General features: G+C 46.3%; 1 long non-coding RNA gene across 1 annotated transcript; it reads right to left on the minus strand.

The window, feature by feature from the left end:
- Window positions 1-383: 383 nt before the first annotated feature.
- Window positions 384-22,077, minus strand: LOC142249769 (uncharacterized). The gene is made up of 4 exons (XR_012725098.1): window positions 21,945-22,077; window positions 1,763-1,914; window positions 1,572-1,665; window positions 384-776 (listed from the first exon to the last, which is right to left on the minus strand). It is a non-coding gene; the product is annotated as an uncharacterized LOC142249769 (long non-coding RNA).
- Window positions 22,078-22,316: the final 239 nt, after the last annotated feature.

The raw sequence follows: 22,316 nt of genomic DNA on the forward strand, positions 1-22,316 counted from the left end.
AAGTGCTTAGTGCAGAGCAGCATGGATTGTAAACATTTACACATAGTCCTGTGTTGCCGCAGTCAGCAGCACAGGAAAGAACATTATCAAGCTCACCACTGAACCTTGTTCCAGGGGTAGAACAATTAATACTTAGTGAAAACCCACCAATGTGGGGATGGGAGTTATGTGGATCACGTCACCCTGCACCTCGACGCGTTTCGACTAGAGCTTCGTCCTGGAGGTGCAGGTATGGCGCAAGCGGCATCCTTATATACATACTTATTATTATCGCCATGTAACACCTGTATCGTTGGCGCACACGTCCCATCCGCCTCCCCGTTCGCCGTCGCGCCCGGCGTCCGGAAATCGCCACTGCGCATGCGCACAGTAATTCGATCTCATTGGACGCCGGGCGTAACATGGAAGGAGGAGGTCAGGTGACACGCGCGCGCACATACAGTGCTTTAACATTCCTCCATCTTACATTAGGGCAAGTAAAAGGGCAGAGATAGAGTCCAGCCACAGCGATTAGATTTAATCGCTTCATATTGTATATTAGTATATTATTCATAGTGTGTATAGGGCATAGTCCTTCATTCTTATTTTGTTTTATATACGTAATTATAACGTGGCTGAAGTCCATCTCCGCCCCCTAAGGGTGCATACATGTATTGCATTTTCCCTGTAATATTGAGCATTATATTCATCCATATGGATCCATTCTGTATTCTTTTTTGGTTCTTTTTAAATGGGTTGTCACTCATAACGAAGAAGGATGTCTTGCCACCATAATCCTGTTAATAATACATAATCATAACAAACATAAATTTAAAAACACAGTTAAAATAGAAAATAGAGAAACAGGCTGCATATCACCACCCCATGTTGCTATAGTGTCATAGAAATGGTTTGAAGCTAATAGCGTCATTTAATCCATTTGGTTTAGTAGTATTTAGCACTGTTATCCAACGTGCCTCCTTTTGGGCTAGATTTTTCTTTATATCACCCCCTCTGGCTCCCAATTGTACCCTATCTATGCCTCTAAATTTCAGCAATCTCCAATTATATTGATGCTTATCTCTAAAATGTCTTGGGATGTTTTTTAATTTTTCAATGTCCTCTGGTTTCTTTGCTTTGGCTGCATTTTTGATATCTCGAATGTGTTCCATGACACGAACTCTAAATTCTCGGGACGTCAATCCCACATAAATTAAACCACAGGGGCAGTATGCCCAATATATCACCCCAGTCGTGCGACAGTTGATATGGTGCACTATGGTGTATGTGGTTGAGTGGGTTGAGTCATGGAACACCTGAGATCTCTCTACTTGGGTACATGCACCACAGTCTCCACAGGGGTATGTACCCCATCTAGGCTTTGTATTGAGGCCCCACAGATTTTTTTGTGGGGGAATGTAGTGACTTCTCACAACCATATCTTTGATTGTTTTGGCTCTTTTGGATGTGACCGCTGCTTTTGATGTTAAGATTGGGGCTAGGTCATTATCCGTGAGTAATATGGGCCAATATTTATTTAATATGTCACACATCTCTCTCCATTGGGCATGGTATGGAGTTATAAATCTCACCTTTTGATCTGCCTGCTCTTTCTTGGTTGATTTTAGAAGCTCCATACGTGATGTCTCTTTCGCTCTTTTGTATCCTCTTTCAATATCCTGATTCCTGTATTGGCGAAAGTGAAATCGTTTTTTTAGATCATGAGCTTGTGCCTCAAAGAGGATGTCACTTGAGCAGATGCGTCGTGCCCTTAGGAACTGACCTGTAGGGATCCCTCTAATTGTCTGTGTTGGGTGAGAAGATTTCGCGCTTAGTAATGAGTTAACAGCTGTCTTTTTTCGGTATATGTCCGTCTTCAGACATCCATCTCGTTCCTTGAATATCTTGATGTCCAAAAAGTCAATATTTTCTTGACTGTAAGTATAAGTAAGTCTGATGTTATGATCATTCTTATTTAGTTGATCCATAAACTGATTCAGCCGGTGAGTCTCCCCTTCCCAAATCAAAAAAATGTCATCTATGTAGCGCAGCCATAAATGGACTGCGCCACATGATTCAGATGGAAATTGTATGGACCGCTCCCACCATCCAAGAAAGAGGTTCGCGTAAGAGGGCGCACAAGACGCCCCCATCGCGGTCCCCCTCTCCTGGAGGTAGTAGCGGTCCTTAAATAAAAAATAATTGTGTGTTAGAATGAATTCCAACAGTTGTATTAGGAGACTCACCAGCTGATCATCTAAATTGGACATTTTTAAAAAATATTCTACCGCAGTGATCCCATCTTTGTGTGCAATTGAGGTGTATAATGATTGCACATCAGCTGTTACCATCATCATGTTTGTCTCTAAAGTGATATCTTGAATTCCATTAAGGAATTCTGTCGAATCTCGAATGTAAGATGGCAGTGTGGTCACTATAGATTTTAAATAGTGATCCAGAAATTTGCATACTGGTTCGCAAAGGCCTTCATTTCCGGATACAATTGGCCTGCCAGGTGGTTGTAATGGGTCCTTATGTATTTTGGGCACAAAGTATATTGTAGGTACCCTTGGAAAATCTAATATGAGCCCCTCGAGAACAGATTTGGGAATTATACCCTTCTCGAAGGCATCATATAGAATTTTTTCCAATTCATTCCTGAATCTATGTGTGGGATTCCCTTCCAATCTCTTATAACACTGCTTGTCATTTAGCTGTTTCATAGCCTCATGTTCATAGGCCTCTGTGGACCAGATCACCACGTTTCCACCCTTGTCAGCCTGCTTAATTACTATATCTTTCATAGATTTTAATTCATTTAATGCATGTCTCTGTTGTTTGTTAAGATTGTCATGTGTACGTTTCACAGGTAGATTTTTAAATTCCTGGATGACCATTTTGACAAACATCTCTATTGTTGAGCAGGCTGACAGGGGTGGGAAGGCGGTTGATCTCTTTTTGATATGTAAGGGAAAATCATCACTATTACCCCCTTCCTGTTCCTTTAATAAGGACTCCAGGATGTGTAATGCCTCTCTCTCTTCTTTGGAGAAGTCATCTGGGATCCCCGTATCTCTCCTAGCAAAAAACTTCTTTAAAAGTAACTTTCTCCCAAATAATTGGATATCCTTGATTCCAGTGAACAGGTCAAAGCTTGCCACTGGAGAGAAGGACAGTCCCAGTTCAAGGACCTCTAAGAGAGGCTGGTTGTAGCCGGTGCCGGGGGCACCCAAGTGGGCCTGGCTCCTGAGCAGGAGAGCGGATGTGCATGCCCGCGTTTATAAGAGGTAGGTAGCCGTTCCCGTCTACCATGTTCCCGTCCCCGTTGGTACTTTGTTGACGTCCCATTGTTTTACCCCGATTTAAATAAAGACAAGGCCGAGAACTTGCACTTTTGGGCTTTGTAAATAGCCCCTTGAACCACCCTATCACATCTACAGTCTCCGGAGAGGCTGGTTGGAGGAAGGGCCTGCGGCAGAGTAGGCCGGGGTCCCGTCACCATGGCAACCGGTGACTATCCTCCGGGGCCAGGGGTCCCCCGGACGTGGGGCCTCAGAGAGACTGCCGGGTATGGAACTTTGTACCCGGCCCGTTGTGGGCAATACCCGGACCTGAACCCGATTCCTGGACTGGGGAAAAGGGGTGCTGACCTGTTCTTAGAGGCAGCATCAAGGTGTAGGTTTGCTTGGGTGGGCAAATGAAAGGACCCGGTCCCATCCCGTTCCCGTGTAATAAAAATGTTTTTATATGTTTGCAACGTTAAAGCAAAATGCTTCCCGTAAGGGACGATTCTTAAGTCTGCTTAAAAATGTAAAAAGTTATTATGTTTGTACATGTTTTCCTTTTTATCTTTTTCAGTTCAAAAATAAACCAGGGGTGGTCGGACAGCCCGCGGATGGTCTGTATTAAACCAAGGGGGAATGTGACGCCCTGGACTAGCCAGGTAGTCACAGGTAGGCCCTTGCATAACACCTGTCCCCTAATAAGGTAACATCAGCCAACCTTAAAACCCTAGTCACCTCCCTCAGGGTTTGATGGACACACCAGGGGGCGTGCCCAGGCGGTTGGACACGCCCACCGAGGAGTTCACAGGTCCTGAGGCAGGAAAAACAAACAGTTGAGCTTTGACAGTGAAGTGGTGAAGTTCAAGTGCAGAAGCAGACCTGTGCCCGGGTCTGCCGCAGTCTAACACCAGGTGTCTGGGTTGGAGCCCAGTCACCTCTGGTTAGGAGGCATACAGTGGCCTCAGCCTGCAGGAGCCGGGAAGACGGCTCTGTGGAATCGTAAGGCACCGGGACAGGGTAGTGGCCCGCCGGTACCGAACCGGGGAACTGACTGGAAACCGGAGCACAAAGGGGGGTACTCAGACCCTGAAACGAGGTCCAGAAACCAGTGGACCACGTTAATTAACTGATTGAGGTCTGGACTTTAGGTCCTTTCCCACCCAAGTCCTGACTGAAGACAACAGCCCACCGAGAGGGATAGAAAGCCACCGCATAGGCAGAGAGATCCCACGGGCCAGCCTCTGCGAGCAAATGGGCTCTCCCGACATACACAACGCCGGGGAGCGGGCTCCCGTTGCTGAAGCACAGGCAGCCCAAAGCTACAGTACAAGGTGCAGGAGAAAGGCGGAGACCACCAACCCGAGTGGGGGACCAGACGCAGCCGGCTGCGGGCACCGACCACCATCATCTTGATTTACCAGAGACTCTTCTGCATCAATCATAGTGAGTACAACTGTGCCCTCGGGCCGCGCACTGCCCTGCCAAGCACCGACATACCATCCCAATCGGGTCCCAGTGCCATCACCCCCTGCCCACGGAGGGGTTAATGCCTTTGCTGCGCAACATCTCCCTCGGGCGCCTAGTAAACAGCAGCGGTGGTGTCCACATTCACCACAACCCGTGGGTGGCGTCACGAATTTAACCAAAACCACGACTCCGGCCGTAAACCTAACCCCTTCAAAGCGCCAGCCCCTTTCAGAACGAAGTGACCCCGGGTCCGGAGGCGCTCGAGCCTCCCATCGACGAGCCTGGATCCGAACAACTCGGCTGCAGCCGAGCGCGGGGCGGTACACATCGACTCTTCTGGTGTCACAAACAGGATAGTTACCTAATCACCTACCTGGTGAAGTGCGCCTTGAAGTGGAAGGCAGCGGTGATCCGTTGAAAAATTTCAGAATCCGCCATCTTACCGCCATCTTTTGGCGCGAAGATTCCCGCTAAAGCCTTCTTCCTCACGAAAAGAGCGCGAGAGTTGAAGCCCCGCCCCCTGGGAACTCGGCCGTGCATCAAAGCGAGCAGTCGAAAAATGAAACTGATCGTCAGAAGAAGGGAGTGCCACAAAAAGACCAAGGGGGAGCGGGTGAAGATCAGCGGCATGTATCTGATGCTGTGAAGAGCAGGGACGCCAGGACTCTGCGGCAACCCGTTCCTGGATTCCAACGCGGCAGGATGTGTCGGAGTACGCAGGCCCAAGCCCACTTCATGCTGGCGAAGTTTGCTCCTTCTGATCGGAATTATGATGTGTGGAACCGGGAATTATTGGCTATGAAGTGGGCATTTGAAGAGTGGAGACATTGGTTGGAGGTGGCTAGACATCAAGTTGTGGTGCTTACGGACCACAAGAATTTTACCTATCTAGAATCTGCTAAGAGGTTGAATCCTCGGCAGGCCAGGTGGGCTTTGTTTTTCACCCGGTTTGATTTTGTGGTCTCTTTTGTGCCAGGCACCAAGAATGTTAAGGCCGATGCCCTTTCCAGGAGTTTCTGTGCTGACTCTTTGGAAGTTCCCGAGCCGTCTACTATCCTGAATGATGGTGTAGTTCTCTCGGCCATTTCGCCTCATCTGCGGTTGGCACTGGCGGAATTTCAGGGGGATAAACCTGAGAGATGTCCTACGGGGAAACTGTTTGTCCCGGACCAATGGAGCGACCGAGTTGTCTCTGAGGTTCATTGCTCTGTTTTGGCAGGTCATCCTGGCATTTTTGGTACTCGGGATCTTGTGAGACGCTCTTTTTGGTGGCTTTCCCTGTCCCGGGATGTCCGTAGTTTTGTGCAGTCGTGTGGAGTTTGTTCTAGGTCCAAGCCCTGTTGTTCACGTTCTAGTGGGCTATTATTGCCTTTGCCGGTACCTAAGAGACCTTGGACGCACATCTCTATGGATTTTATTTCAGAGCTTCCCGTCTCTCAGAAAATGACTGTGAATTGGGTGATCTGTGATAGATTTTCCAAGATGGTCCACTTGGTTCCCCTATCTAAGTTGCCGTCTTCATCAGAGTTGGTGCTTTTGTTTTTCCAACATGTTGTTAGTTTCCATGGTATTCCCGAAAACATTGTTTCTGACAGAGGGGTGCAGTTTGTATCCAGATTTTGGAGGATTTTTTGCTCCAAACTGGGTGTTCAGCTGTCTTTCTCCTCGGCGTTTCATCCTCAGACCAACGGTCAGACTGAAAGGGCTAACCAGACCCTGGAGACCTATTTACGGTGTTTTGTTTCTGCGGATCAGGATGATCGGGTTTCGTTTTTGCCTTTGGCTGAATTTGCCCTTAACAATAGAGCTAGCTCTACCACATTGGTGTCCCCCTTTTTCTGAAATTTTGGGTATCACCCCAGGTTCCTCTCGGGGCAGCTTGAGGCGTCTGACTGTCCAGGGGTGGATTCGGTGGTACACAGAATGCAGCAGATTTGGGGGCAGGTAGTGGATAAATTATTTCAATCCCAAGAATCTGCCCAGAAATTTGCCAACCGGCGTCGGACTGTTGGTCCCCAGTTTAAAGTGGGGGACATGGTGTGGTTGTCCTCTAAAAATATTCCTATGAGAGTTCCATCTCTTAAATTTAAGCCCAAATTTATTGGACCTTATAAGATTTCGGAGATTATCAACCCTGTATCTTTCCGTTTGACTCTGCCTGTGTCATTTAAGATTCACAATGTCTTCCATAAGTCCTTGTTGATGAAACATGTGGAGCCAACAATTCCTGCAGCAGCGCCTCCTGACCCTGTTTTGGTACAAGGGGATGTGGAGTATGAGGTTGAAAAAATTCTGGATTCCCGTCGCAGCAGGCGAAAGCTTCAGTACCTTGTGAAATGGAAAGGTTATGGGCAGGATAACTCTTGGGTTGTGGCTTCTGACATTCATATGGAAAGGTTGGTTCGCGCCTTCCATCATGCTCATCCTGAGCAACCCGGTGGTATTGGTGAGGGTTCGGTGACCCCTCCTCAAGGGGGGGTACTATTGTTAAAGTCAGTTATGCTTTTGCTGCTGTGAGGCTCCCTCTTGTGGCCAGGAATGGTTTGGACAGAGACCAGGTGTGTTGAACAATGGGCGTTTCCATTGCTAATTCTCTGCCTATTTAAACCCTGGTCTGCTAGCAGGCTATGCCGATGTCAGTTGTTCTTTGTACACCAGCCTGCTTCATCCTGCTCCAGACCACATCTACCCCAGATAAGTGCTTGGCTCTTTATTTGTTGTTTGGTTCTTTTTGCTCGTATCTGAGTTTGTCATTTACTTTGGTTGTTTTCAGTTTATTTGCATGCAGGGATCTTCCCTATCAGTTGCTTAGCTGGGACACTCCCTGCAGCTATGTTTGGAGTATTGCTCCTATAAGTCCATGGGTTTGTTGCTTCTTGAATTTGTATGGTTCCTGCTTTCTGTTCATTGGTATGACGAGCGCCTGGTATAGGACGGAGTTCAGATCTAGCGATCTGAGGGCTTTTTGTATTATCAGGTTTTTGGATTTTTGTAGGGTTTTTCTCTGGCCACCATCAGTCCCTTTCCTATCCTGTCCTATTTAGTCAGTAGGGCTTCACTTTTGCTAATCCTATCATCTATCTGTGTATTGTGTTTTCCTATATCACCGCAGTCTATGAATGTGGGGGGCTTGCTATTCTTTATCTATTTTCTGAGGCAGAGAGTTATTCATCTTTCCTTCCTTTAGGATAGCTAGTTCTCCGGCTGGGTTTGCTGTGCACGGGATGTTAGTTCACCCCTCGGCTACTTCTAGTGTTGATGGTTAGTAAGGGGCTGGTGGCCAGATTAGTTGCCAATGCTCTTGTCACCTTTTACCAATGATTTATGGTGGTCTTCCATGGTTCCGGATCATTACAAGGGACATTACAAGAGGGGCTGTCTGTGGCGACATTACAGAGGGGCTCTCTATGGGGACATTACAAGAGGGGCTGTCTGTAAGGACATTACAAGAGGGGCTGGATGTGGGAACATTACAAGAGGGGCTGGCTCTGGGGACATTAGAGGGGCTGGCTATGGGGACATTAGAGGGGCTGTCTGTAAGGACATTACAAGAGGGGCTGGCTGTGGGGACATTACAAGAGGGGCTGTCTGTAGGGACATTACAAAAGGGGCTGGATGTGGGAACATTACAAGAGGGGCTGGCTGTGGGGACATTACAGAGGGGCTGGCTGTGGAGACATTACAAGATGGGCTGTCTGTGGGGACATTACAAGAGGGGCTGGCTGTGGGGACATTACAAGATGGGCTGTCTGTGGGGACATTACAAGAGGGGCTGGCTGTGGGGACATTACAAGAGGGGCTGGCTGTGGGGACATTACAAGAGGGGCTGGCTGTGGGGACATTACAAGAGGGGCTGGCTGTGGGGACATTACAAGACGGGCTGGCTGTGGGGACATTACAAGACGGGCTGGCTGAGTGGACATTACAAGAGGGGCTGTCTGTGGGGACATTACAAGTTGGGCTGGCTGTGGAGACATTACAAGAGGGGTTGTCTGTGGGGACATTACAAGAGGGGCTGTCTGTGGGGACATTACAGAGGGGCTGGCTGTGGAGACATTACAAGAGGGGCTGTCTGTGGGGACATTACAGAGGGGCTGGCTGTGGGGACATTACAAGAGGGGTTGGCTGTGGGGACATTACAAGAGGGGCTGGCTGTGGGGACATTACAAGAGGGGCTGGCTGTGGGGACAATACAGACAAGATCCAAGTTACCGGGGATAGGTCGAGAGAGAGTACCCCAATATGCAGTATCAGCAAGACCATGAGAAGTTCAGGCCATGTCTATCAATGCAGTGAAAAGAATAAACTGTTAAAGTTTGGTTTGCCAAGAGAACTCCAGTGTCACGTGTTTCACTACTTCATCTACGATGGGGACAGGCAGCGGGTGATAGACATCAGCCTGAAGAAACCAATAAGTGTCGCACACACCACTGAACTATACACACACATTGACTCTCTCTGGTGAAGGAGCAGAAAGCCTGTACGGCCCAGCGTCCATGCCTTCCTACATTATAACATGCCCCTATCAGTATTTTATTATTCTTTCTCTCTCCTTTTATCTCCAGCCACAGGGACTCTACTTTTTCATGAGTCTCACATATATCATGAATGTAGGATGGGTTTTAGGGATGATTTTACATGTAAACAAACCCCCTAGCCCACCCTGTATATTAACACCCCTGTCATAGCTCTCATCCAGCGATGTCTCTTATCACCCCCATATCGTCATTATTTTACAACAATATTAATTCTAATTCCTGTAACGAGACCATATTATATGGGAGACTGTGGGGATAACATACTACATAGGATATGTGTGGGAGATTATACTAGGAGCTGTGGGGATAGAATACTAGAAAGGATATGTGGGGGATATTATACTGGGGGCTGTGGGGATAGCATACTACATAGGATATGTGGGGGATATTATACTGGGGGCTGTCGGGATAGCATTCTACATAGGATATGTGGAGGACATTATACTGGGAGCTGTGGGGATAGCATACTACATAGTATATGTGGAAGACATTATATTGGAGGCTGTGGGGATAAAATACTGCATAGGATATGTGGGGGATATTATACTGGGGGCTGTGGGGATAGCATACTACATAGGATATGTGGGGGATATTATACTGGGGGCTGTCGGGATAGCATTCTACATAGGATATGTGGAGGACATTATACTGGGAGCTGTGGGGATAGCATACTACATAGTATATGTGGAAGACATTATATTGGAGGCTGTGGGGATAAAATACTGCATAGGATATGTAGGGGACATTATACTGGGGGCTGTGGGGATAGCATACTACATAGGATATGAAGGGGACATTATACTGGGAGCTGTGGGGATAGCATACTACATAGGATATGTGGTGGACATTATACTGGGAGCTGTGGGGAAAGCATACTACATAGGATATGTAGGGGACATTATACTGGGGGGCTGTGGGGATAGAATACTACATAGGATATGTAGGGGACATTATACAGGGGGCTGTGGGGATAGCATACTACATAGGATATGTAGGGGACATTATACTGGGAGCTGTGGGGAAAGCATACTACATAGGATAATATACTGGGTGCTATAGAAACTTCATACTGTAACGGGGACTGCGGTGACAATACTGTATAGGGGGCTGTAGGGGACCATACTTTATTAACGACTGTTATTGACCTTAAATTTTGGGATACGCTGACCATACTATATAAAGATCTGTGGGGGACATTATACTCTATATGCGGCTGTGGTGACCATATTGTATATGGGACTGTGGTGGACATCATATTATATACTAAGTGGCTGTAGTGGATATCATACTGTGTGGTGCTGTCGTGGGCATTATACTGTATATAGGGAATGATGGAGGACATCATTGTATATATGGGGGGCTGTGGCGGTTACCATACTATATATTTGGAGACTCTGGTGGATATCGTACTGCATGGGGGGGCTGTGGTAGACATCATAGTGTATATTAGGGGGCTGTTGTGGATATACTATATGGGCGGCTGTGGTAGCCATCATACTGTGTAGGGGGACAATGTGAGGAGTGGGGTACAGTTTGGAGAGGACAACATAGTAGGCAGTTTTGTTGTGAACTGTATTAGTCACATGATGGACTTTAAAAAAAAATAATACTTATCCCTTAATGTCTAACGGGGTCTGTTTAGTTTCCATTACGGTGTTCACCAAATTCTGAAAACCAAATGTGAAACCAAAAGGTCCCCGGTTCTAGTGAGGTTATATTAGTTTCCATAACTGTCCTGGGGTGTGACATATAAAATACAGGATGCAGGGATGGATATTGCTGATGGTCCCTGGTATTGTGGAAATGTCCCACAAAGAATGAATGACTCTATATCTAACTCTGAGAACCACTCCCTATTGAGCCTCACATCTAAAGTTACACCACTTTTATTATTTTTGCTGGTTTTTTTATTAAAAAGGTCACAATACTAGTGTAAGTGGTTGTCAGAGCTTGTACCTGCCCCATTGGGGGCCATTGGAGAGGGGGTTTGTTAGGGGTCCTCCTGATACCTTAGTCTCTGACCCTTTCCTTTACACGTGGGGGCTGAGGGTTCATAGTGGGGGGAGGCCATCGGAGTCATCTGTTTTTTGGTTCTTTGTGCACTATTTTTCTTTTATATTAGATGATATTTCATGGTTTCTTTATAAGGGGGTATATTTCTTTATTTTGAAGATATTTAACTAGATTTCTTTACTTGTCTTTTATTCCCTATTTACTGCTATCAAATAAAAAGACCACGTGGCATCAAAAGGTCTGATGACATCACTGCCTTCTATGACATCACGAGGATCCAGACGTTTTATGCTATGACATCACAATGACCTAGTTCCATAAGAACGTCACACGCAGTCAGATCTGCATATTCACATGGACACAGAGGACGAAGATGGAGGCGATTCGTGGTGAGGTTAGAGTCACAATGTGAGTGTGTAAGAAACATCAACCTGCACATGGATTATGTCCTGTGCATATTACAGGCTACCTGTGGGGGAGCTCATCTACAGCAGAAACCTTATCACAGGGTGTGTACACACTCACATGACCTCGGTCACTGGCATATCGTATCGGATGATAGGCATTGGATGCCATATGCTAGTGTGACTCTAGCCTAAAAGGCTCCTAAAAGGCTCCTAAAAGGCTCCTAAAAGGTATGTACCACAGCGACACACCCACCATCCTCACATACTGTACAGCTCTGGCAAAAAAGTTGATAATCATTAAGAAACAACAATACTAATAATGTTTTATCTCAGGAAAAGTTCAGAAATCAATATTTTGTGGAATAACCATGATTTATAATCACAGCTTTCATGCGTCTTGGCTGCTTTCCACCAGTCTTTCACGCTGCTTTTGGGTGACCGTATACCACTCTTGGTGTAAAAATTTAAGCAATCCTTTGTTTGATGGCTTGTGACTATCCATCTTCCTCTTGATTATATTCCAGAGGTTTTCAATGGGGTTCAGGTCTGGAGATTGGGCTGGCCATGACAGGGTTTTGATGTGGTGGTCCTTCATCCACACATTGATTGACCTAGCTGTGTGTCATGGCACATTGTCCTGCTGGAAAAACTAGTCCTCAGAGTTGGGGAACATTGCCTGAGCAGAAGGAAGCAGCTGTTTGTCCAGGATAACCTTGTATGTGGCTTTATTAATACGTCCTTCGCAAAGTTTAATCTGCCCAATTTCTAGAGTAAGGTAATCTTCCCTGATGAGTCTAATTTTCAGCTTTGTCCAACACCTGGTCATCTAATGGTTAGACGGAGAACTGGAGAGGTGTACAAGCCACAGTGTCTTGCACCCACTGTGAAATTTGGTGTAGGATCGGTGATGATCTGGAAATTTTTCAGCAAGGCTAGTGTTAGGGTTATATCCTGTATGTTACATGTGAGGTGCAGTACAATGTCTTTGTAGTGTATATCTGTATATACATGTGTCCTGTATGTTACATGTCAGGGGAAGTACAATGTCTTTGTAGTGTGTATTTCTCCCATTTGTACCATCGTTCCTCCTCCATTTCTCCCAGTTGTACGATGATTCCTCCTCCATCTCTCCCGGTTGTACCAGCGTTCCTCTTCCAATTCTCTCGGTTGTACGATGGTTCCTCCTCCATCTCTCCTGGTTGTACCAGCGGTCCTCCTCCAATTCTCACAGTTGTACCATCGTTACTCCTCCAATTCTTCCAGTTGTACGATGGTTCCTCCTCCATCTCTCCCAGTTGTACGATCGTTCCTCCTCCATCTCTCCTGGTTGTACGATTGTTCCTCCTCCATCTCTCCCGGTTGTACGATCGTTCCTCCTCCATCTCTCCCGGTTGTACCATCGTTCCTCCTCCATCTCTCCCGGTTGTACCATCGTTCCTCCTCCATCTCTCTCCTCCCATCACTTCTTTCTTCCCTGAATCTATGATCTTGCTTTGATATAAGTAATCTTTTCTTACAGACGCTTCGATTTGGTTCTGGACCTTTCCATTCTTGTATAACACTCACAAAGCAATGAGGACGACACCAGCAGGTATGTATGGAGGGGTCTGTATTCTTAGGGCACGTTCAGGGGTTTTTGGTGCTAATAACATTATTTTTTCATGTCTTCTAATAAAAATTCTCTGTTTTCAGTTCCCGCTAGTGAGAGTGAAGCCACGAATTGGGCGGACAAGTCAATGAAAATACCGCTCTTGGGACAGTCTCCATCTGAAGCCTCAAAACGATCACAAGACGTAGCACACACTACATGGGTGAGCACATTGTGTCTTCTCTTAAGTGATCATCCGTTTTTCAGGACGATCACTTATTTCTGGCGTTTTTTCGGCGTCTGAACATTTTTGTTCATTTCCTAAAGCGCTTTGACGACGCTTTTTCCGTTTTTGAGTAACGCTTTTCAATATTTTTTTTTGACAACTTTTTACGGCCATTTTTCGGCCAAAAACACAAAACGAGTAAAAAAGGCGTCATCGGGGCGTATTTTTTATTCTGTTGCTTATTATATATGGAGTTTTTGTAGCGGGGCCCGATTCATCATTACATTCCACCTGAGTCTGTTGATCCAGGCAGGCGTTACAGGGGCATGTTGGGGTTACACCAGTTTCAGTGTAACAAACCTTACCATATCCCAAGATTAAGACAATGCACCCTGAATGATCGGTAATAGATCGCTGAGGGCGCATAGGCCGCCATTGTTCTCACCGATGCGACTGCTGTTTACACAGGACAATGCACCACCGCGAACAATGAAGAGCTTTTTTGTTGCACAATCTCGTTTCACCCTACAAACGAGCGTCTTGGTTGATCATGGAGTGATCGCCAGTGTGCATGCAAAGATGTCGTGAGCGAACGCTCGCTTGTTCACGATAATCTTTCAGTGTAAATTTTATCCCTTTTTCCCGTTTTTTTTTGCTTTTTATCAGCATTTTTGTACTTCTTTTTAATCCGATGGATAAAACGGGAAGACGCTAATAAAAAGCAAAAAAATATGCTCGAGCGCTTCATCCCCGACGGTTTTAGGGGCGGGAAAAAAAAAGACACAGTGTGAACATACCTTAAACATTGCAGAACACAGACGGACGTCACACGACGAGGACTCTTATATACTGATGTCACACGACATGGACGCTCACAGACTGATGTCATATGACGTGGACTCTTATAGACGGACGTCACATGACATGGACGCTCACAGACTGACGTCACACGACATGGACGCTCACAGACTGATGTTATAATACGTGGACTCTTATAGACGGACGTCACATGACATGGACGCTCACAGACTGACGTCACACGACATGGACGCTCACAGACTGATGTCACACTACATGGACGCTCACAGACTGATGTCACACGAGATGGACGCTCACAGACTGACGTCACACTACATGGACGCTCAGACTGACGTCACACTACATGGACGCTCACAGACTGATGTCACACGACATGGACGCTCACAGACTGACGTCACACGAGATGGACTCTCACAGACTGACATCACACGACATGGACGCTCAGACTGATGTCACACTACATGGACGCTCACAGACTGACGTCACACGACATGGACTCTCACAGACTGACGTCACACTACATGGACCCTCACAGACTGATGTCACATGACATGGACGCTCACAGACTGACGTGACACTACATGGACGCTCACATACTGATGTCACATGACATGGACGCTCACAGACTGACGTGACACTACATGGACGCTCACAGACTGATGTCACACGACATGGACTCTCACAGACTGACGTCACACTACATGGACGCTCACAGACTGATGTCACATGACATGGACGCTCACAGACTGACGTGACACTACATGGACGCTCACAGACTGATGTCACATGACATGGACGCTATCAGACTGACGTGACACTACATGGACGCTCACAGACTGATGTCACACGACATGGACGCTCACAGACTGACGTCACACGAGATGGACTCTCACAGACTGACATCACACGACATGGACGCTCAGACTGATGTCACACTACATGGACGCTCACAGACTGATGTCACATGACATGGACGCTCACAGACTGACGTCACACGACATGGACTCTCACAGACTGACGTCACACTACATGGACGCTCACAGACTGACGTCACATGACATGGACGCTATCAGACTGACGTGACACGACATGGACGCTCACAGACTGACGTCATATGACATGGACGCTATCAGACTGACGTGACACGACATGGACGCTCACAGACTGACGTCATATGACATGGACGCTCACAGACTGACGTCATATGACATGGTCGCTCACAGACTGACGTCACACGACATGGACGCTCATACACGGACAGAGCTGGTTCACCACAGACAATTAGTTGTTTATTGTATATTATGTATATTATGTATATTATGTATATTATGTATATTTTGAGCCTTATCCTAATTAATAGTTAAGTGTATATTTGTATATTATGTACATTGTGAGCCTTAACCTCTCAATGACCAGACACGTTTTTTACCGTTTATCATCCATCTGCGATATTTTTGACCCTTTTTCTCGTAGAGATGGTTTTTTTCCATATTTATTTGTTCCGTTTTTGTCCTAAAGTCATTAAGAGGTGAGGACGATATTCCTGGAGTGTAAATTGTATTGCATGTGCGGCATCAGGCAGGCAGTATGGGCGGCACGGTGGCTCAGTGGTGATTTACACTGGTGCTTTGCAGCGCTGGGGTCCTCGGACAACATCTGCAAGGAGTTTGTATGTTCTCCCCGTGTTTGCGTGGGTTTCCTCCGGGGTCTCCGGTTTCCTCCCACACTCCAAAGACATACAACAAAAGGGGGCGATCAGTATTGGGGAAAGATCGCTGTCGTCTATTTATTTAATCTGGGGCAGTTCCGCTCTTTTAGGCTGCGTTCACACCTCGCAGGTTTGATGTGGATTTTACACACAACTTATTTTTCCGCCCCAGGAAAGTGGGTGAGTTTATCTTCCTCTCACCCCCATTCCAGTCTGTGTGGGGCACAATCCATATGGAAATCGGCTTTTTTTATGCTGTTTTTATTTTTTTATTTACAGCATGCCGATTTCTGTAGCGGATTTTACATATTCATTTCACTGTGGATCCTTAAATCTTGCAGGTAATCTGCCGGCCTGGCATGAAATATGGAGGATTTTTTTTTCTCCACGCATAAACACTGCAGATTTAATTTTATTAATCCAGTTGTAAAATCCGCACTAAATACGCAAAGTGTGAACAAAGCCTAAGGCTATGTGCCCACGGGACTCTGTATCTGCGGATTTTTCTGCATCAAAATCCGCAGCTTTCCCCCGGAATCCGCACCTTTTCATAGGTGCGGATTTTGTGCGGATTTGACGTGGATTTGACGCGGATTTTGTTGCGGATTTTGCGATTGTTATTCAACTGAATAGGCAAAATCCGCACGAAAATCCGCAACAATAATTGACATGCTGCAGATTTTTCCGCACGAAAATCCGCACGATTTCCGCTGCGGAAAAATCCGCAGCGTGGGCACAGCATTTCCCAAATGCCATAGAAATGGCTGGGGAGTAGCTGTGCTGCATATTTCTGGAAAATCCGCGGCTTTCCCGCGAGAAATCCGCAGCAAAATCCGTGCATTTTCCGCAGCGTGGGCACATAGTCTAAAAGGTCCAGATCTGCAATTCAGATATACCCTATAGACAAGGGAAGAGGTCAGCCATACTTCTCTAATGCTTGAGCCTGGAATTCCCAAATACTTATACTTCTCTAATACTGAACAACCCTTTTTGATCAATTTTAATACAGTTAAATTATTATTATTGATTATTATAATTATTGGTTCACTGCCTAATGCTAATAAAGAAATTTAAAACAAGAATCGGTCTCAGTGTTTTTCTTCTCGGCAAATTATTATATCACAAAGTGACCAGGATACATCGATGATCCTTCATATTCCTGACCAGTCCCTGTCCATCATCCACTTTCCATATCTAGTCCCCTGTCCATCATCCACTTTCCAGATCCAGTCCCCTGTCCATCATCCACTTTCCAGATCTAGTCCCCTGTCCATCATCCACATTCCAGGTACAGTCCCCTGTCCATCATCCGCTTTCCACATCCAGTCCCCTGTCCATCATCCACTTTCCAGATCTAGTCCCCTGTCCATCATCCACATTCCAGGTACAGTCCCCTGTCCATCATCCACTTTCCACATCCAGTCCCCTGTCCATCATCCACTTTCCAGATCTAGTCCCCTGTCCATCATCCACTTTACAGATCTAGTCCCCTGTCCATCATCCACTTTCCAGGTCCAGTCACTGTCCATCATCCACGTTTCATATCCAGTCCCCTGTCCATCATCCACTTTCCATATCTAGTCCCCTGACCATCATCCACTTTCCAGGTCCAGTCCCCTGTCCATCATCCACTTTCCAGGTCCAGTCCCCTGTCCATCATCCACTTTCCAGATCCAGTCCCCTGTCCATCATCCACTTTCCAGATCCAGTCCCCTATCCATCATCCACTTTCCAGGTCCAGTCCCCTGTCCATCATCCACTTTCCAGATCCAGTCCCCTGTCCATCATCCACTTTCCAGATCCAGTCCCCTGTCCATCATCCACTTTCCAGGTCCAGTCCCCTGTCCATCATCCACTTTCCAGGTCCAGTCCTCTGTCCATCATCCACTTTCCAGGTCCAGTCCTCTGTCCATCATCCACTTTCCAGGTCACCCATGTCTTGTGTCTTCAAGCCATCGACAGCAGAAGAGTCAGACATGGGCCTATTCCCCTCCCCCAACCTAAACACCCTGGATGGATATGTCGGCATTTCTCTGATCTTCCATATGTGAAGGGAGGATTCAGGAACTTAAATGGGTTAAACTAAATTTGCGTCGGTGTCCTACTAATGCAGCTTATTGATTGCTCAGAGGAATTGCGCAGTCCAGGAGGTCGGTGACCCTGGCAAATGGTAGAAAAAACCTTGCTCCTCACAGTCAATTGCGGCTATTGGAAGCATTAAAGGGACAGTAACACTGGATGGAGGAGATCGCTAGAGAACTGGGTCAGGATTAGTTACCAGTTACGAGTACAGAGCAACCGAGCATGGTAGTGCCCGCTCATCACTAGTTATGAGTACAGAGCAACCAAGCATGGTAGTGCCCGCTCATCACTAGTTATGAGTACTGAGCACCCGAGCATGGTAGTGCCCGCTCATCACTAGTTACAATGTCACAGCCAGATGTGTAATGGATGGCCAGGGGAAACAGAAACCCTATGCAGACCACTGACCTCACACTCACACCCGAAGGTACCTTTAAAGGAGGGGAGGTCTGGGCCTCAAACCTGGCCCTGCCTCCTGTCCGGGCCCTGACGACAAAGGCCACACCACATGGAGCTGGGATTCTGCCAGGGACACGCCATCAGGCTCACCATAGACCGGGACCACAGCCGCGAAGAAATCATCTACCGACCGCTTAGCCTCCGAATCGCCGGTAGAGAGAAGGTCCAGGATTGAGGATCGCCCAGCAACGAAGATATGAGGACCACCAGACGCTGGGCCTCAGTCCCCGAAGAATGAGGACGAAGCCTAAAATACAAGTGACAGGCTCCTTCAAATACCCTGAACCTATCCCTCCCCCCTGAAAACTTATCAGGGAGGGCCACCTTAGATTCAGGTGCAGATACATCCACCACCCATGAACTAATGCAGCTGCTGCACAATCTCGGAACGCAGACACCTCACCTAGTCCGCGATCTTCTGCGCAAGATGGGCCCACCGTGCAGCCTGAGTCATACTGGACATGACCAAAAGAAAATGGTAAGGCTGGTTATTGTGTCACAGTTGGGGGAGTAATGGATGGCCAGGAGACACAGGAAACCCTATGCAGACCATGAGACTGGGGTCCCTGAGCCCACCCTAACTCATGGAGGTAGCCTTAAAGGTAGGGAGGTCCATGCCTCCGACCTATTCCTGACCCCTGTCCTGGCTCTGACAACAAAGTCCAGGATGGAGATCCCAAAAACCCCACCAATAATGTAATACAGACGGGTTAAATATACCTAATACACACCTAAAACCTACACAAGGAACAACCAAGGATAGTCAGGTAAGGAAAAATAAGGGAAAGGAGAGAGTACAAAAACAAACAACTGGTAACAAACCGCAGCCGACAGTAGCAGCAAACACCACCACGACCTCTCTGCTCCTAGGCTAGCTCCTAACTGATCTAAACCTTGCTCACAAAAGGTCTAAGTAGAAAGGCAGTATGGACCCTGTGTTAGCGCAAGACCACTGTAGATCATATAAGGAAAATGCGCCAAAGACATACATTAGATGAAAAAAATAATTTTGTATTAATATAATTAACCCCTTCACGACCCTTGACGGATCTATCCGTCATGGAGCGTGTGATGTTAAGCCCCGCCCCTTGGCGCGGGCAGGATGCGGCGATTTGCGCACATATCAGCTTTTTTCAACAGCTGACCTGTGTGCCTGCATGTTACGAGTGGAATCGCTTCCACTCGCAACATTTAACCCCTTACATCTCGCTGCCAAAGTCTGGCAGCGAGATGTATATGCACGTGGCCATGATTTTCACTTACCGCTGCCACCACCGGAAGTCACGTGCGTGATCACATGACTTTCTGACTTTCGGTGGTTGCCATGGTCGCACAGGGTCATGTGATGACGCCTGTAGCTATGACAAGTCACTCTCAGTTTCACTCGGCCCGAAGCCGAATGAATCAGGAAGTGATCATATCTGCTGTTTACAGCTGTATAGCTGTGATCAGCAGATAGGACAGAGCGATCGGATTGCTGATCGCTATAGCCCCCTAGGGGGACTAGTAAAATAAAAAAATAAAAAAGTAAAAAAAAAGTTTTAAAAAATAAAAAAACCTAAAAGTTCAAATCACCCCTCTTTCACCCCATTGAAAATTAAAGGGTTAAAAAAAATTAAAAAAAAAATAAAATTATATATATATATATATATATATATATATATACACATATTTGGTATCGCTGCGTTCAGAAACGCCTGATCTATCAAAATATAAAATCAATTAATCTGATTGGTAATCGGCGTAGTGGCAAAAAAAATTCCAAACACCAAAATTACGTTTTTTGGTCGAGACGCAAAAAATAAGTCGTCAATGAGCCATAGATCCCAAAATATGAGAACGCTATGGGTTTCGGAAAATGGCGCAAAACATATGCCACATTTATTGGACAAGCTTGTGAATGTTTTTTAACCCCTTAGATACAAGTAAACCTTTACATGTTTGGTGTCTACAAACTCGCACCGACCTCAGGCATCACACCCACACATCAGTTTTACCATATAGTGAACACTGTGAATAAAACATCCCGAACACTATTGTGCGATCACACTTTTTTTGCAGTTTTTTCCCACTTGGAATTTTTTTTTGCTGTTTTCCAGTACACTATATAGTAAAACGTATGGCTTCATTTAAAAGTACAACTCGTCCCGCAAAAAACAAGCCCTCATATGGTGAGATTGACGGAAAAATAAAAAAGTTACAACTCTCGGAAGAAGGGGAGCAAAAAACAAAAACGGAAAGTGCCTAGGGGCTGAAGGGGTTAAAAACTAGATGGACGTGATAACAACAGTGGAAATAAAGAGGACATAAAAGACACTAGGACAGGTAGATATAATAAGTAGAAAAATGTGCTCAAATTAAAATAGTAGCATAATTGATAAATAATAGAACCACTGAAGATGGAAGATATCATGTATCAGCACAAAGAGCCCCAAAATACAATCATTAAATCTCAAAGGGAGTATGAAAAATGGGGTAATTCTGTAAACAGGTATATATTTTATATATATATATATATATATATATATATATATATGTATATATATATACAGTATATACACTGTGTGCAGAATTATTAGGCAGATGAGTAGTTGATCACATGATACTTGTTATACATGTCGTCCTACTCCAAGCTGTATAGGCTGAGAGCCAACTACCAATGAAGTAAATCAGGTGATGTGCATCTCTGTAATGAGGAGGGGTGCGGTGTAATGACATCAACACCCTATATAAGGGGTGCTTATGTAACACCCCTTTAATTTGCCGCTGGGGCAGGGTGTTCGGTTGTTCTCACCTTGATATGACGCAGTGCCTCCACCCGAATCTTGCTAGGAGCTCTGGTGGAATGCAGAAGGGTCTTTGTCTTCTGCTAGGGGTCGACTCGGGAAACCCCTACCCACGCTCCGTACACACTCACAATAACTGAGGTTAGAAATCTTAACAGGTTTATTTGCAGGAGGATGACAATGGTAATTGCAGGGATAAAAAGCAAATAACAGTGAAACGACAGGTATTGTTATGCAGTATTCTACAAAAATGCAGGAAGGGCTCTTTGTAATAAACCTGAAGGTTAGGGGTAATGCTTCCTCTTTAACCTACACCACACACTCTGCTGACTACTTACAATCTACCAACTAACAGCTGCAGCCTCACAATTGACACAGTCCCAAATTGGGGCCCCAGTTGCCGCGGATGTTGGCGCGCTTGCAGTACGTTGGTGCACTTAAAGTAATGAAGGCAGTGTTTCCCCAGGGCTGGTCCTATACAAACTCCCAGTTAGTGCAGTCAAAAGTCCTCTCTAGCAAGGCCTTGTAATTTGCTCCAGCACACTTCTCAAACTGTAGAACTACAAGTCACAGCAATGTCCTACTCACTTCTGTCTGCAGCAGGCCTGTTCTCTCAGACTATTCCACACTGGGGCGTCTGGATTCAATGTCTGGGAGGGAGTTGGTACAGCAGGCAAAATCCTTCTTCGGTGTGGTAAACCTGGAAGGCCGCAGCTCCTGCTAATGGTGCCCTCTGTCACTTTCTTAGACGGTCTCTCCTCACACCCAGTTGCAGCTTCCCGCCTCCAAGATGACTCAGCTCCCTTCCACCCCTCCGTCCTGTTTCCTCCTCCCCCAGATTTGCAAGGCACTTTGGGAATTGTAGTATTCTCCAGTTCAACCAAAGAAGCAGCATCTGTAGAGGTGAATGTGGGTGGAACACTATAGATCGCTCCCAAAGCAGGTGTCACACTCTCCCCC

Source organism: Anomaloglossus baeobatrachus, chromosome 8, assembly GCF_048569485.1.
Source record: "Anomaloglossus baeobatrachus isolate aAnoBae1 chromosome 8, aAnoBae1.hap1, whole genome shotgun sequence".
In the NCBI taxonomy this organism is placed as follows: domain Eukaryota; kingdom Metazoa; phylum Chordata; class Amphibia; order Anura; family Aromobatidae; genus Anomaloglossus; species Anomaloglossus baeobatrachus.